Source organism: Passer domesticus, chromosome 11, assembly GCF_036417665.1.
Source record: "Passer domesticus isolate bPasDom1 chromosome 11, bPasDom1.hap1, whole genome shotgun sequence".
NCBI lineage: Eukaryota > Metazoa > Chordata > Aves > Passeriformes > Passeridae > Passer > Passer domesticus.
The window spans coordinates 31110010-31122786 of NC_087484.1; the positions used below are offsets into that span (position 1 = coordinate 31110010).

The 12777-nt window shown below is 51.8% G+C and overlaps 1 protein-coding gene and 2 long non-coding RNA genes across 3 annotated transcripts in view; 1 reads left to right on the forward strand and 2 right to left on the reverse strand.

Annotated features, from left to right (window-relative positions):
* LOC135278267 (hydrocephalus-inducing protein-like) overlaps window positions 1–12777 on the forward strand; it is a 71265-nt gene that overhangs the window by 10463 nt on the left and 48025 nt on the right. The window lies entirely within an intron of this gene.
* Window positions 6783–7734, reverse strand: LOC135309559 (uncharacterized). Its single transcript, XR_010369789.1, has 3 exons — window positions 7611–7734; window positions 7311–7500; window positions 6783–7036 (listed from the first exon to the last, which is right to left on the reverse strand). It is a non-coding gene; the product is annotated as an uncharacterized LOC135309559 (long non-coding RNA).
* Window positions 11236–12167, reverse strand: LOC135278520 (uncharacterized). Its single transcript, XR_010346002.1, has 3 exons — window positions 12054–12167; window positions 11754–11943; window positions 11236–11479 (listed from the first exon to the last, which is right to left on the reverse strand). It is a non-coding gene; the product is annotated as an uncharacterized LOC135278520 (long non-coding RNA).

Sequence of the window (12777 nt, forward strand, 5' to 3'; positions counted from 1 at the left end):
TTTGCCTGGCCATTGGCAGAAGGGTTTGATGTTTTTTGCTGGGATCCATCTTGGGCGTGCTGCTGTAGAGACACAAGCATATCCTCTCCCCCAAGTAATGAATGGGAAAGGGCCCATAATTTGTTTGGATTCAGGGTCTTTGATCAAGACAGGTGGCTTTTCTTTTCACTGGCCTGCAGTGACATGAAATGCAAAATGCCTGATGACTGGGGGAGTTGGCTCCATAAATGAGGTGTTGAAAAAGTTGAGCACATCAAGGGCCTTGGCCAGGCTCTCAATGGGAGATAATATGTGGACTCCCTGTCTCTGTTGATCAAGGATCCTTTGGATGGAAGAGTGGGCCCTCTGGACGATGGACTGTCCTGTGGCAGAGTGTGGTATGGCTGTGACATGTTTTGTAGCCCACTGGTCAGAAAATGGTTGGAATCAGTGGGAGGTATTAGCAGGACCATGATCAGTTTTAATTTCCTGTGGAACAGGGAAGGTGGAAAAGGCTAAAAAGGAACGTTTTATAGCATCTTTTGATTTCTCACCAGCATGGGCAAAGGCGAAAACTGCAGCGTTGTCAGTGTGGATTGAGACGGGGATGTATTTTAGTCTCCCAAAAGGGGCTTGGTGTGTGATGTGAGATTGCCCGATCTGGAGAGTCTTTAGTCCTCTTGGATTGAGTGCAGCTCTGACAGAAGCAAAGGCACGTTGCTGACAATTTGGGCAGGTGTTTGCCATGGATCTTGGGTAATTTTAAAGATGCTGAGCGGTGCAGGAATGTTTTGATGGTGGAAGTGGTGGCGGATCCTAGCCTGTTCAAAAACATTCCGTGGGGAAGATTGGACAACCCTTGCTGAGGCATCTGCTCTAACATTGCCTACTATGAACCCAGGAAGGGTGGTATGAGGCCTTGTGTGCATGATATAGCGTGGGTGTTGTCTGTGGGACAAAAGAGAAATGAAAGGGGAAAGCAAATGCTCTAGTTGGGGTTAGAAATGTCTTTGAAAATGGAATTTTCAGCCCGCTGCACTAGGCCATAGACATCTGCTGAATCAGTGATCAAACGAATAGGTTCTCTGAAAGTGGAGAAGATCCTAAGGACTGCAGTCAATTCAGCAATTTGGGCAGGGTGAGGATCCCCTGGCTTGGCTTTTGTCTCTTGAGCAATGCGGGCCCAGGGCAGTGCAGGGCAGGGTGGGAAGCAGAGCCCGGAGCCTTTGGAGGCTGCAAGCCTTAAACATCAGCCCCTGCAGCAGCCCAGATGCAGGTGCCACAGTTGCCAAGGCTGTCAAGGCCTTGAGAGCGGGCAGGTGGATTTTGCATCCCTGTGGGCTGATGGCGGCTCTGGAGCCAGGAGTGGCTGTGGCTGCAGCAGGAAGGGTGGCTGAAAGTTTCCTGCCTTGCTTTGGTGGCATGGCTGCAGGGGCCAGTGCAGTGAGAGCCCCCTCTGTGCTGGTGAGAGCTCAGCTCTTGGGGACGCGGCTGTGCCCCAGCCCAGGAGCAGCAGCAGCAGTGGCCAGCGGCAGCAGTGGTGTCAGTGGGACCCCCTGTGCACAGGGAGCCCCAGGCGCGGGGTGGCCGTGGCAGCAGCCCCAGGGAGCTCCAGCCCCGGGATCCCGGAACAAGTGGAAATCCCAACTGTGCAAACGCTGCCTGTGCCTCTTGGGTTTTCTTTGGTTGAGGGGATTTCGAGGTACGTTAGAAGTCTCTTTTTCTCTAACTTAGCTGTCGAAGGAAGAGTTGAGAAGTATGTGCTTCACTCTCTTAAGGTTGATTTTTATATTTTGTCTAAAACATTTTTTTGCTGGCCTGCTGAGGTTTGTTCAGCAGGTCAGCTTAAGGTACTCTTTTTGCCTCTTGGGTTGGTGTTATCTTTTATATTAAAACCTGACTATACTATGTTTACAAGAATGTTTTAATACCTATTACTTAAGTTAGATAGTGACTTTCTACTTGAAACCAATATGTGAATGGTAATATCGTCTTTCATACGGATGCTAGCGAGAAGAAAGAGGAAGGACTGGGTACACCCAAATTTTTCTATCTATGTAGATAATACCAAACTCTTTCGTACAAGGTTCAAAACCTCTGTGTACAGTGCTCTAAATGTTTTCCGTTCACTTTGTGATTACTATTACTAGACTATCTAAATTGTTGTGACTTTTAATTCTTGACATAAAGGTGGTAACATGCTTTATGGGTTAAATTCAAAGGCCCAGGGGTCTTTGGCTACATGCCAGGGTCTCTGAACCCCCTGCCAGGGATTTAAAGCCCCCTGGCTGGGGCTGGAATCATTTAGGATGGTCAGGGGGAGGTCCGGGGTTCTGACAGTGCCCAAAGGAATGAGAAAGAGAAGTGAAGTTTTATAAAGAATCATTATTTATTTGCTGAACATCGGCAAACACGAGGATTTACAGAACACATTTCATTACAACAATCCTCATAACAACAACAACAACAATCTACTGTACATATTTCCATGGGATCCTATGGAGTAACAATCTTCAAAACATATTTACAAAGAACTACTAACCTAAGAACATATTTACAAAAATATCCTAACTTTTCAAACATATATACACCGCCGTAATATCTACAGCCATCATCTGCATCAGTCCTGGAAGGAAGAAAGAAGCAAAGCTGGAGTCAGCTGCCAGCACTGGGCCCAGCTGGGCCCCAAGAGCTGGGACAGGGCTGGCAGGGCTGGTGTGGCCCCAGGCAAGTGCAGGGCAGGCCAGGGCTGGTGCTTGTGGCAGCACAATCCAGGCCCCCTGCGGGCAGCGTGTCCCTGAGCGGGGCCATCCAGCCCAGCCCCAGCCTGGCGCCAGGGCAGCCACTGTGTCTGTGGGCAGGGCATGGGGAGCATCTGCCTGTCTTACTTGTGGGGCTCCATCTTCATCCAAGGACCATGGGCTCCTCCTCATCCTTCTCATCCACTTCCATCGCCTCGATGTCATCCTCCTCATCAACTTCCATCTCCTCAACCTGGTCTTCCACGTCCACCTCCATCATCTCTTCCTCATTCAGCACCATGTCCACTTCCATCGCCACCACAGTGTCTCTGTTAGTCTGCAAGAGACAGCACAATGTCACAGTGGGGTTCCTGTCCCACACCATCCATTCCCACATGGCTGCAGCCTGCTCAAGCAGGCTGCCTCCTCCCTGGAATGGCACAGTACCTCGACTGGCGCAGCAGTGCTCATCCTGCTAGGGTTGGTGCTCCAGAGCAGGCAGCAGGAAAAGCCCAGGCAGCAGCAGCAACAGCTGAGTGCTGACGGGCAGAGCGCAGAGCGAGCGCCAACTGAGCGCTGGCAGCAGGCAGAGTGTCTGCTGTGGTGGTTTCCAGGTGCTGGACGTTCCACCTGGAACACTGTGGGAGCTGTGATGTCACAGAAGTTTCAGGGCCGCTCCACACTGGGAGGTGGGCATGGTGGAATGATGAAATCCTTGAATGGTTTGGCTTGGAAGGGACCCTAAAGATCATCTGGTTGCAAGCTGAGCAGCCTCCCAGCACAGCAGGTTGCTGCGGCCCCTGTCCAAGCTGGCCTTGGATGTTGGTGGGCATGGGGTATGCACAGCCTCTCTGCGCTGGTCCCTGTGTCAGGGACAAGCACCCTGACAGGAAAGAACTTCTTGCCATCATGGAATGGATTCCAGCTCTTGCAGTTTCATCCCATTCCCCCTTGTTCTGTCACTTCAGTTGCTGACAAAGAGTCCTCTCCCACTTCCCTGTGGGTCAGGCTGTTCCTGCAGTGTCACACATGTGGCTGAAGCTGCAGCCAGGAGAGAGAGAAGCCAAGCTGGCAGAGAGAGGAAATGGGGAAAGTGACATGAGAGATGAGAGGAGAAGGAAAAAGTAGAGACATGCAAGGCATTGGGTTGGGTGGGCTGCGGGATTCCTGCCTTTTATTAGAGGCCAGGTTCTCTGGTGCACTCAATGACTGTGTGATTGCGGCGTGTCCACAGTGAGCCCGTGTGAGCGAGCTGCACTCCCAGAGGCCGGAGCACACTTGCTTCAAGTGCTGATGAATGAGGCCAGAGATGGGTCTTTGTGTGGAACCCCAAACGCTGTGCATTGCCATGAAGAGGGTCCAGGGCCAGAGAGAAAATGAGGCTGGGGTCTGAGGGTTTCATTCGGGGGGGAGAAGGGGTGAAGCCAGGACCAGCAGGGGAGAAGAGAGAGGAGAACATTCTCTGGAGAGTAGATATAAGGAAAAAATGGCAGTTGAAGTGGGTGATAGCAACAAAACCTGCAGATTGCAAGAGGCTGCAAGTGGCCATGGGTGAGAGCCTTGCATTCAGAAGGGGTTCTCTGTTTCACCTTGGTCCCCTTTGCCCTAAGGTATTACAGTTCAATGGCAGGCCCCTGGGTCTCCACAACTGCCCCCTTTTTGTTTTCAGGAATGAAGGCTTCTGCCATGGACTTCTGCATGCGTTGAGCAAAACTGGATAGAATAACCAAGACAATGAATACCAGAAACAAAGCCCACAAAACAGTCTTAACTAAAGGTGAAAGCCAGCCTTTCATGCCCCAGTCTTTCAAAAGTCCAGTGAGCCAGTCGTTGTTGTCTTTCGTCTGGATCTTGTTGATTTGATCTGAGCAGCTGGACGCTCTGGTATACTGAGTCCTTATGTGAGAAGAGGTTGACAAGCGTGGCCATGGGCAAGAAATTGTGGCTTGGCTGTGGAACCACCCATGCGAAGGCATGCGGCATAGTGAGGAGCATCCAGCTTCCTGCTGAAGTGGCAACAAAAGACAGCATCCTTTGACTTTAGCTAATTTAGTAGTGGGTGGAGGCTTGGGTGGCCTGAAAGTAAAGAGATAGGGAGATTGCAATGTGAAACTGAAATTCTGGTCCCACTAAACTTTCTCTTCTGTAAGGCAAGGGTTTGAAGTCAGCTTATTAGAAGAATCCAATATCAAGGCTAGAATACAGTTTTTAGAAATGTTAAGCGATATATCCCGGATAGTGGTGTCTGAGCTCTCTTGGTGTTGGTCTGTGTGGTCCACACTGCTTAGGAGATCTTCTTCTGTCCTTCTTCTTCTTCTTTTCCAGGCTGCTGCTGTCTCTCTTAGGCTTTCATTCTGTTCTTCTGAAGGTGGCCCTGGTGTTTGCCTGGCCATTGGCAGAAGGGTTTGATGTTTTTTGCTGGGATCCATCTTGGGCGTGCTGCTGTAGAGACACAAGCATATCCTCTCCCCCAAGTAATGAATGGGAAAGGGCCCATAATTTGTTTGGATTCAGGGTCTTTGATCAAGACAGGTGGCTTTTCTTTTCACTGGCCTGCAGTGACATGAAATGCAAAATGCCTGATGACTGGGGGAGTTGGCTCCATAAATGAGGTGTTGAAAAAGTTGAGCACATCAAGGGCCTTGGCCAGGCTCTCAATGGGAGATAATATGTGGACTCCCTGTCTCTGTTGATCAAGGATCCTTTGGATGGAAGAGTGGGCCCTCTGGACTATGGACTGTCCTGTGGCAGAGTGTGGTATGGCTGTGACATGTTTTGTAGCCCACTGGTCAGAAAACGGTTGGAATCAGTGGGAGGTATTAGCAGGACCATGATCAGTTTTAATTTCCTGTGGAACAGGGAAGGTGGAAAAGGCTAAAAAGGAACGTTTTATAGCATCTTTTGATTTCTCACCAGCATGGGCAAAGGCGAAAACTGCAGCGTTGTCGGTGTGGATAGAGACGGGGATGTATTTTAGTCTCCCAAAAGGGGCTTGGTGTGTGATGTGAGATTGCCCGATCTGGAGAGTCTTTAGTCCTCTTGGATTGAGTGCAGTTCTGACAGAAGCAAAGGCACGTTGCTGACAATTTGGGCAGGTGTTTGCCATGGATCTTGGGTAATTTTAAAGATGCTGAGCGGTGCAGGAATGTTTTGATGGTGGAAGTGGTGGCGGATCCTAGCCTGTTCAAAAACATTCCGTGGGGAAGATTGGACAACCCTTGCTGAGGCATCTGCTCTAACATTGCCTACTATGAACCCAGGAAGGGTGGTATGAGGCCTTGTGTGCATGATATAGCGTGGGTGTTGTCTGTGGGACAAAAGAGAAATGAAAGGGGAAAGCAAATGCTCTAGTTGGGGTTAGAAATGTCTTTGAAAATGGAATTTTCAGCCCGCTGCACTAGGCCATAGACATCTGCCGAATCAGTGATCAAACGAATAGGTTCTCTGAAAGTGGAGAAGATCCTAAGGACTGCAGTCAATTCAGCAATTTGGGCAGGGTGAGGATCCCCTGGCTTGGCTTTTGTCTCTTGAGCAATGCGGAGCCACGGCAGTGCAGAGCAGGGTGGGAAGCAGAGCCCGGAGCCTTTGGAGGCTGCAAGCCTTAAACATCAGCCCCTGCAGCAGCCCAGATGCAGGTGCCACAGTTGCCAAGGCTGTCAAGGCCTTGAGAGCGGGCAGGTGGATTTTGCATCCCTGTGGGCTGATGGCGGCTCTGGAGCCAGGAGTGGCTGTGGCTGCAGCAGGAAGGGTGGCTGAAAGTTTCCTGCCTTGCTTTGCTGGCATGGCTGCAGGGGCCAGTGCAGTGAGAGCCCCCTCTGTGCTGGTGAGAGCTCAGCTCTTGGGGACGCGGCTGTGCCCCAGCCCAGGAGCAGCAGCAGCAGTGGCCAGCGGCAGCAGTGGTGTCAGTGGGACCCCCTGTGCACAGGGAGCCCCAGGCGCGGGGTGGCCGTGGCAGCAGCCCCAGGGAGCTCCAGCCCCGGGATCCCGGAACAAGTGGAAATCCCAACTGTGCAAACGCTGCCCGTGCCCAAAGGAATGACAAAGAGAAGTGAGGTTTTAAAAAGAAGCCGTATTTATTTGCCAAAGATTGCCAAACTCTAGGATTTACAGAACACCTTTCATTACAACAATCCTTATAACAACAACAACAACAATAACAATCTACAGGATTTATTTACATGGGATCCTATGGACTAACAATCTTCAAAACATATTTACAGAGAACTATTAACCTAAGAACATATTTACAAAAATATCCTAACTTTTCAAACATATATACACAGGCGTAATACGTACGGCCATCATCTCCAGCAGTCCTGGAAGGAAGAGAGAAGCAAAGCTGGAGTCTGCTGCCAGCCCTGGGCCCAGCTGGGCTGGGAGCTGGGCCCCAGGAACTGGGACAGGACTGGCAGGGCTGGTGTGGCCCCAGGCAAGTGCAGGGCCGGCCAGGGCTGGTGCTTGTGGCAGCACAATCCAGGCCCCCTGCGGGCAGCGTGTCCCTGAGCGGGGCCATCCAGCCCAGCCCCAGCCTGGCGTCAGGGCAGCCACTGTGTCTGTGGGCATGGCATGGGGAGCATCTGCCTGTCTTACTTGTGGGGCTCCATCTTCATCCAAGGACCATGGGCTCCTCCTCATCCTTCTCATCCACTTCCATCTCCTCGATGTCATCCTCCTCATCAACTTCCATCTCTTCAACCTGCTCTTCCACATCCACCTGCATCCTTTCTTCCTCATCCTGCACCATGTCCACTTGCATCTCCTCCACAGTGTCTCTGTTAGTCTGCAAGAGACAGCACAATGTCAGAGTGGGGTTCCTGTCCCACACCATCCATTCCTACATGGCTGCATCCTGCTCAAGCAGGCTGCCCCCTCCCTGGAATGGCACAGTACCTCGACTGGCGCAGCAGTGCTCATCCTGCTGGGGTTGGTGCTCCAGAGCAGGCAGCAGGAAAAGGCCAGGCAGCAGCAGCAACAGCTGAGTGCTGACGGGCAGAGCGCAGAGCGAGCGCCAACTGAGCGCTGGCAGCAGGCAGAGTGTCTGCTGTGGTGGTTTCCAGGTGCTGGACGTTCCACCTGGAACACTGTGGGAGCTGTGATGTCACAGAAGTTTCAGGGCCGCTCCACACTGGGAGGTGGGCATGGTGGAATGATGAAATCCTTGAATGGTTTGGCTAGGAAGGGACCCTAAAGATCATCTGGTTGCAAGCTGAGCAGCCTCCCAGCACAGCAGGTTGCTGCGGCCCCTGTCCAAGCTGGCCTTGGATGTTGGTGGGCATGGGGTATGCACAGCCTCTCTGCGCTGGTCCCTGTGTCAGGGACAAGCACCCTGACAGGAAAGAACTTCTTGCCATCATGGAATGGATTCCAGCTCTTGCAGTTTCATCCCATTCCCCCTTGTTCTGTCACTTCAGTTGCTGACAAAGAGTCCTCTCCCACTTCCCTGTGGGTCAGGCTGTTCCTGCAGTGTCACACATGTGGCTGAAGCTGCAGCCAGGAGAGAGAGAAGCCAAGCTGGCAGAGAGAGGAAATGGGGAAAGTGACATGAGAGATGAGAGAAGAAGGAAAAAGTAGAGACATGCAAGGCATTGGGTTGGGTGGGCTGCGGGATTCATGCCTTTTATTAGAGGCCAGGTTCTCTGGTGCACTCAATGACTGTGTGATTGCGGCGTGTCCACAGTGAGCCCGTGTGAGCGAGCTGCACTCCCAGAGGCCGGAGCACACTTGCTTCAAGTGCTGATGAATGAGGCCAGAGATGGGTCTTTGTGTGGAACCCCAAACGCTGTGCATTGCCATGAAGAGGGTCCAGGGCCAGAGAGAAAATGAGGCTGGGGTCTGAGGGTTTCATTCGGGGGGGAGAAGGGGTGAAGCCAGGACCAGCAGGGGAGAAGAGAGAGGAGAACATTCTCTGGAGAGTAGATATAAGGAAAAAATGGCAGTTGAAGTGGGTGATAGCAACAAAACCTGCGGATTGCAAGAGGCTGCAAGTGGCCATGGGTGAGAGCCTTGCATTCAGAGGGGTTTCTCTGTTTCACCTTGGTCCCCTTTGCCCTAAGGTATTACAGTTCAATGGCAGGCCCCTGGGTCTCCACAACTGCCCCCTTTTTGTTTTCAGGAATGAAGGCTTCTGCCATGGACTTCTGCATGCGTTGAGCAAAACTGGATAGAATAACCAAGACAATGAATACCAGAAACAAAGCCCACAAAACAGTCTTAACTAAAGGTGAAAGCCAGCCTTTCGTGCCCCAGTCTTTCAAAAGTCCAGTGAGCCAGTCGTTGTTGTCTTTCGTCTGGATCTTGTTGATTTGATCTGAGCAGCTGGACGCTCTGGTATACTGAGTCCTTATGTGAGAAGAGGTTGACAAGCGTGGCCATGGGCAAGAAATTGTGGCTTGGCTGTGGAACCACCCATGCGAAGGCATGCGGCATAGTGAGGAGCATCCAGCTTCCTGCTGAAGTGGCAACAAAAGACAGCATCCTTTGACTTTAGCTAATTTAGTAGTGGGTGGAGGCTTGGGTGGCCTGAAAGTAAAGAGATAGGGAGATTGCAATGTGAAACTTAAATTCTGGTCCCACTAAACTTTCTCTTCTGTAAGGCAAGGGTTTGAAGTCAGCTTATTAGAAGAATCCAATATCAAGGCTAGAATACAGTTTTTAGAAATGTTAAGCGATATATCCCGGATAGTGGTGTCTGAGCTCTCTTGGTGTTGGTCTGTGTGGTCCACACTGCTTAGGAGATCTTCTTCTGTCCTTCTTCTTCTTCTTTTCCAGGCTGCTGCTGTCTCTCTTAGGCTTTCATTCTGTTCTTCTGAAGGTGGCCCTGGTGTTTGCCTGGCCATTGGCAGAAGGGTTTGATGTTTTTTGCTGGGATCCATCTTGGGCGTGCTGCTGTAGAGACACAAGCATATCCTCTCCCCCAAGTAATGAATGGGAAAGGGCCCATAATTTGTTTGGATTCAGGGTCTTTGATCAAGACAGGTGGCTTTTCTTTTCACTGGCCTGCAGTGACATGAAATGCAAAATGCCTGATGACTGGGGGAGTTGGCTCCATAAATGAGGTGTTGAAAAAGTTGAGCACATCAAGGGCCTTGGCCAGGCTCTCAATGGGAGATAATATGTGGACTCCCTGTCTCTGTTGATCAAGGATCCTTTGGATGGAAGAGTGGGCCCTCTGGACTATGGACTGTCCTGTGGCAGAGTGTGGTATGGCTGTGACATGTTTTGTAGCCCACTGGTCAGAAAATGGTTGGAATCAGTGGGAGGTATTAGCAGGACCATGATCAGTTTTAATTTCCTGTGGAACAGGGAAGGTGGAAAAGGCTAAAAAGGAACGTTTTATAGCATCTTTTGATTTCTCACCAGCATGGGCAAAGGCGAAAACTGCAGCGTTGTCAGTGTGGATTGAGACGGGGATGTATTTTAGTCTCCCAAAAGGGGCTTGGTGTGTGATGTGAGATTGCCCGATCTGGAGAGTCTTTAGTCCTCTTGGATTGAGTGCAGCTCTGACAGAAGCAAAGGCACGTTGCTGACAATTTGGGCAGGTGTTTGCCATGGATCTTGGGTAATTTTAAAGATGCTGAGCGGTGCAGGAATGTTTTGATGGTGGAAGTGGTGGCGGATCCTAGCCTGTTCAAAAACATTCCGTGGGGAAGATTGGACAACCCTTGCTGAGGCATCTGCTCTAACATTGCCTACTATGAACCCAGGAAGGGTGGTATGAGGCCTTGTGTGCATGATATAGCGTGGGTGTTGTCTGTGGGACAAAAGAGAAATGAAAGGGGAAAGCAAATGCTCTAGTTGGGGTTAGAAATGTCTTTGAAAATGGAATTTTCAGCCCGCTGCACTAGGCCATAGACATCTGCTGAATCAGTGATCAAACGAATAGGTTCTCTGAAAGTGGAGAAGATCCTAAGGACTGCAGTCAATTCAGCAATTTGGGCAGGGTGAGGATCCCCTGGCTTGGCTTTTGTCTCTTGAGCAATGCGGGCCCAGGGCAGTGCAGGGCAGGGTGGGAAGCAGAGCCCGGAGCCTTTGGAGGCTGCAAGCCTTAAACATCAGCCCCTGCAGCAGCCCAGATGCAGGTGCCACAGTTGCCAAGGCTGTCAAGGCCTTGAGAGCGGGCAGGTGGATTTTGCATCCCTGTGGGCTGATGGCGGCTCTGGAGCCAGGAGTGGCTGTGGCTGCAGCAGGAAGGGTGGCTGAAAGTTTCCTGCCTTGCTTTGGTGGCATGGCTGCAGGGGCCAGTGCAGTGAGAGCCCCCTCTGTGCTGGTGAGAGCTCAGCTCTTGGGGACGCGGCTGTGCCCCAGCCCAGGAGCAGCAGCAGCAGTGGCCAGCGGCAGCAGTGGTGTCAGTGGGACCCCCTGTGCACAGGGAGCCCCAGGCGCGGGGTGGCCGTGGCAGCAGCCCCAGGGAGCTCCAGCCCCGGGATCCCGGAACAAGTGGAAATCCCAACTGTGCAAACGCTGCCCGTGCCCAAAGGAATGACAAAGAGAAGTGAGGTTTTAAAAAGAAGCCGTATTTATTTGCCAAAGATTGCCAAACTCTAGGATTTACAGAACACCTTTCATTACAACAATCCTTATAACAACAACAACAACAATAACAATCTACAGGATTTATTTACATGGGATCCTATGGACTAACAATCTTCAAAACATATTTACAGAGAACTACTAACCTAAGAACATATTTACAAAAATCTTCTAACTATTCAAACATATATACACAGGTGTAATACGTACGGCAATCATCTCCAGCAGTCCTGGAAGGAAGAGAGAAGCAAAGCTGGAGTCTGCTGCCAGCCCTGGGCCCAGCTGGGCTGGGAGCTGGGCCCCAGGAACTGGGACAGGACTGGCAGGGCTGGTGTGGCCCCAGGCAAGTGCAGGGCCGGCCAGGGCTGGTGCTTGTGGCAGCACAATCCAGGCCCCCTGCGGGCAGCGTGTCCCTGAGCGGGGCCATCCAGCCCAGCCCCAGCCTGGCGTCAGGGCAGCCACTGTGTCTGTGGGCAGGGCATGGGGAGCATCTGCCTGTCTTACTTGTGGGGCTCCATCTTCATCCAAGGACCATGGGCTCCTCCTCATCCTTCTCATCCACTTCCATCTCCTCGATGTCATCCTCCTCATCAACTTCCATCTCTTCAACCTGCTCTTCCACATCCACCTGCATCCTTTCTTCCTCATCCTGCACCATGTCCACTTGCATCGCCACCACAGTGTCTCTGTTAGTCTGCAAGAGACAGCACAATGTCAGAGTGGGGTTCCTGTCCCACACCATCCATTCCTACATGGCTGCATCCTGCTCAAGCAGGCTGCCCCCTCCCTGGAATGGCACAGTACCTCCACTGGCGCAGCAGTGCTCATCCTGCTGGGGTTGGTGCTCCAGAGCAGGCAGCAGGAAAAGGCCAGGCAGCAGCAGCAACAGCTGAGTGCTGCCGGGCAGAGCGCAGAGCGAGCGCCAACTGAGCGCTGGCAGCAGGCAGAGTGTCTGCTGTGGTGGTTTCCAGGTGCTGGACGTTCCACCTGGAACACTGTGGGAGCTGTGATGTCACAGAAGTTTCAGGGCCGCTCCACACTGGGAGGTGGGCATGGTGGAATGATGAAATCCTTGAATGGTTTGGTTTGGAAGGGACCCTAAAGATCGTCTGGTTCCAAGCTGAGCAGCCTCCCAGCACAGCAGGTTGCTGCGTCCCCTGTCCAAGCTGGCCTTGGATGTTGGTGGGCATGGGGTATGCACAGGCTCTCTGCGCTGGTCCCTGTGTCAGGGACAAGCACCCTGACAGGAAAGAACTTCTTGCCATCATGGAATGGATTCCAGCTCTTGCAGTTTCATCCCATTCCCCCTTGTTCTGTCACTTCAGTTGCTGACAAAGAGTCCTCTCCCATTTCCCTGTGGGTCAGGCTGTTCCTGCAGTGTCACACATGTGGCTGGAGCTGCAGCCAGGAGAGAGAGAAGCCAAGCTGCCAGAGAGAGGCAATGGGGAAAGTGACATGAGAGATGAGAGAAGAAGGAAAAAGTAGAGACATGCAAGGCATTGGGTTGGGTGGGCTGTGGCATTCATGC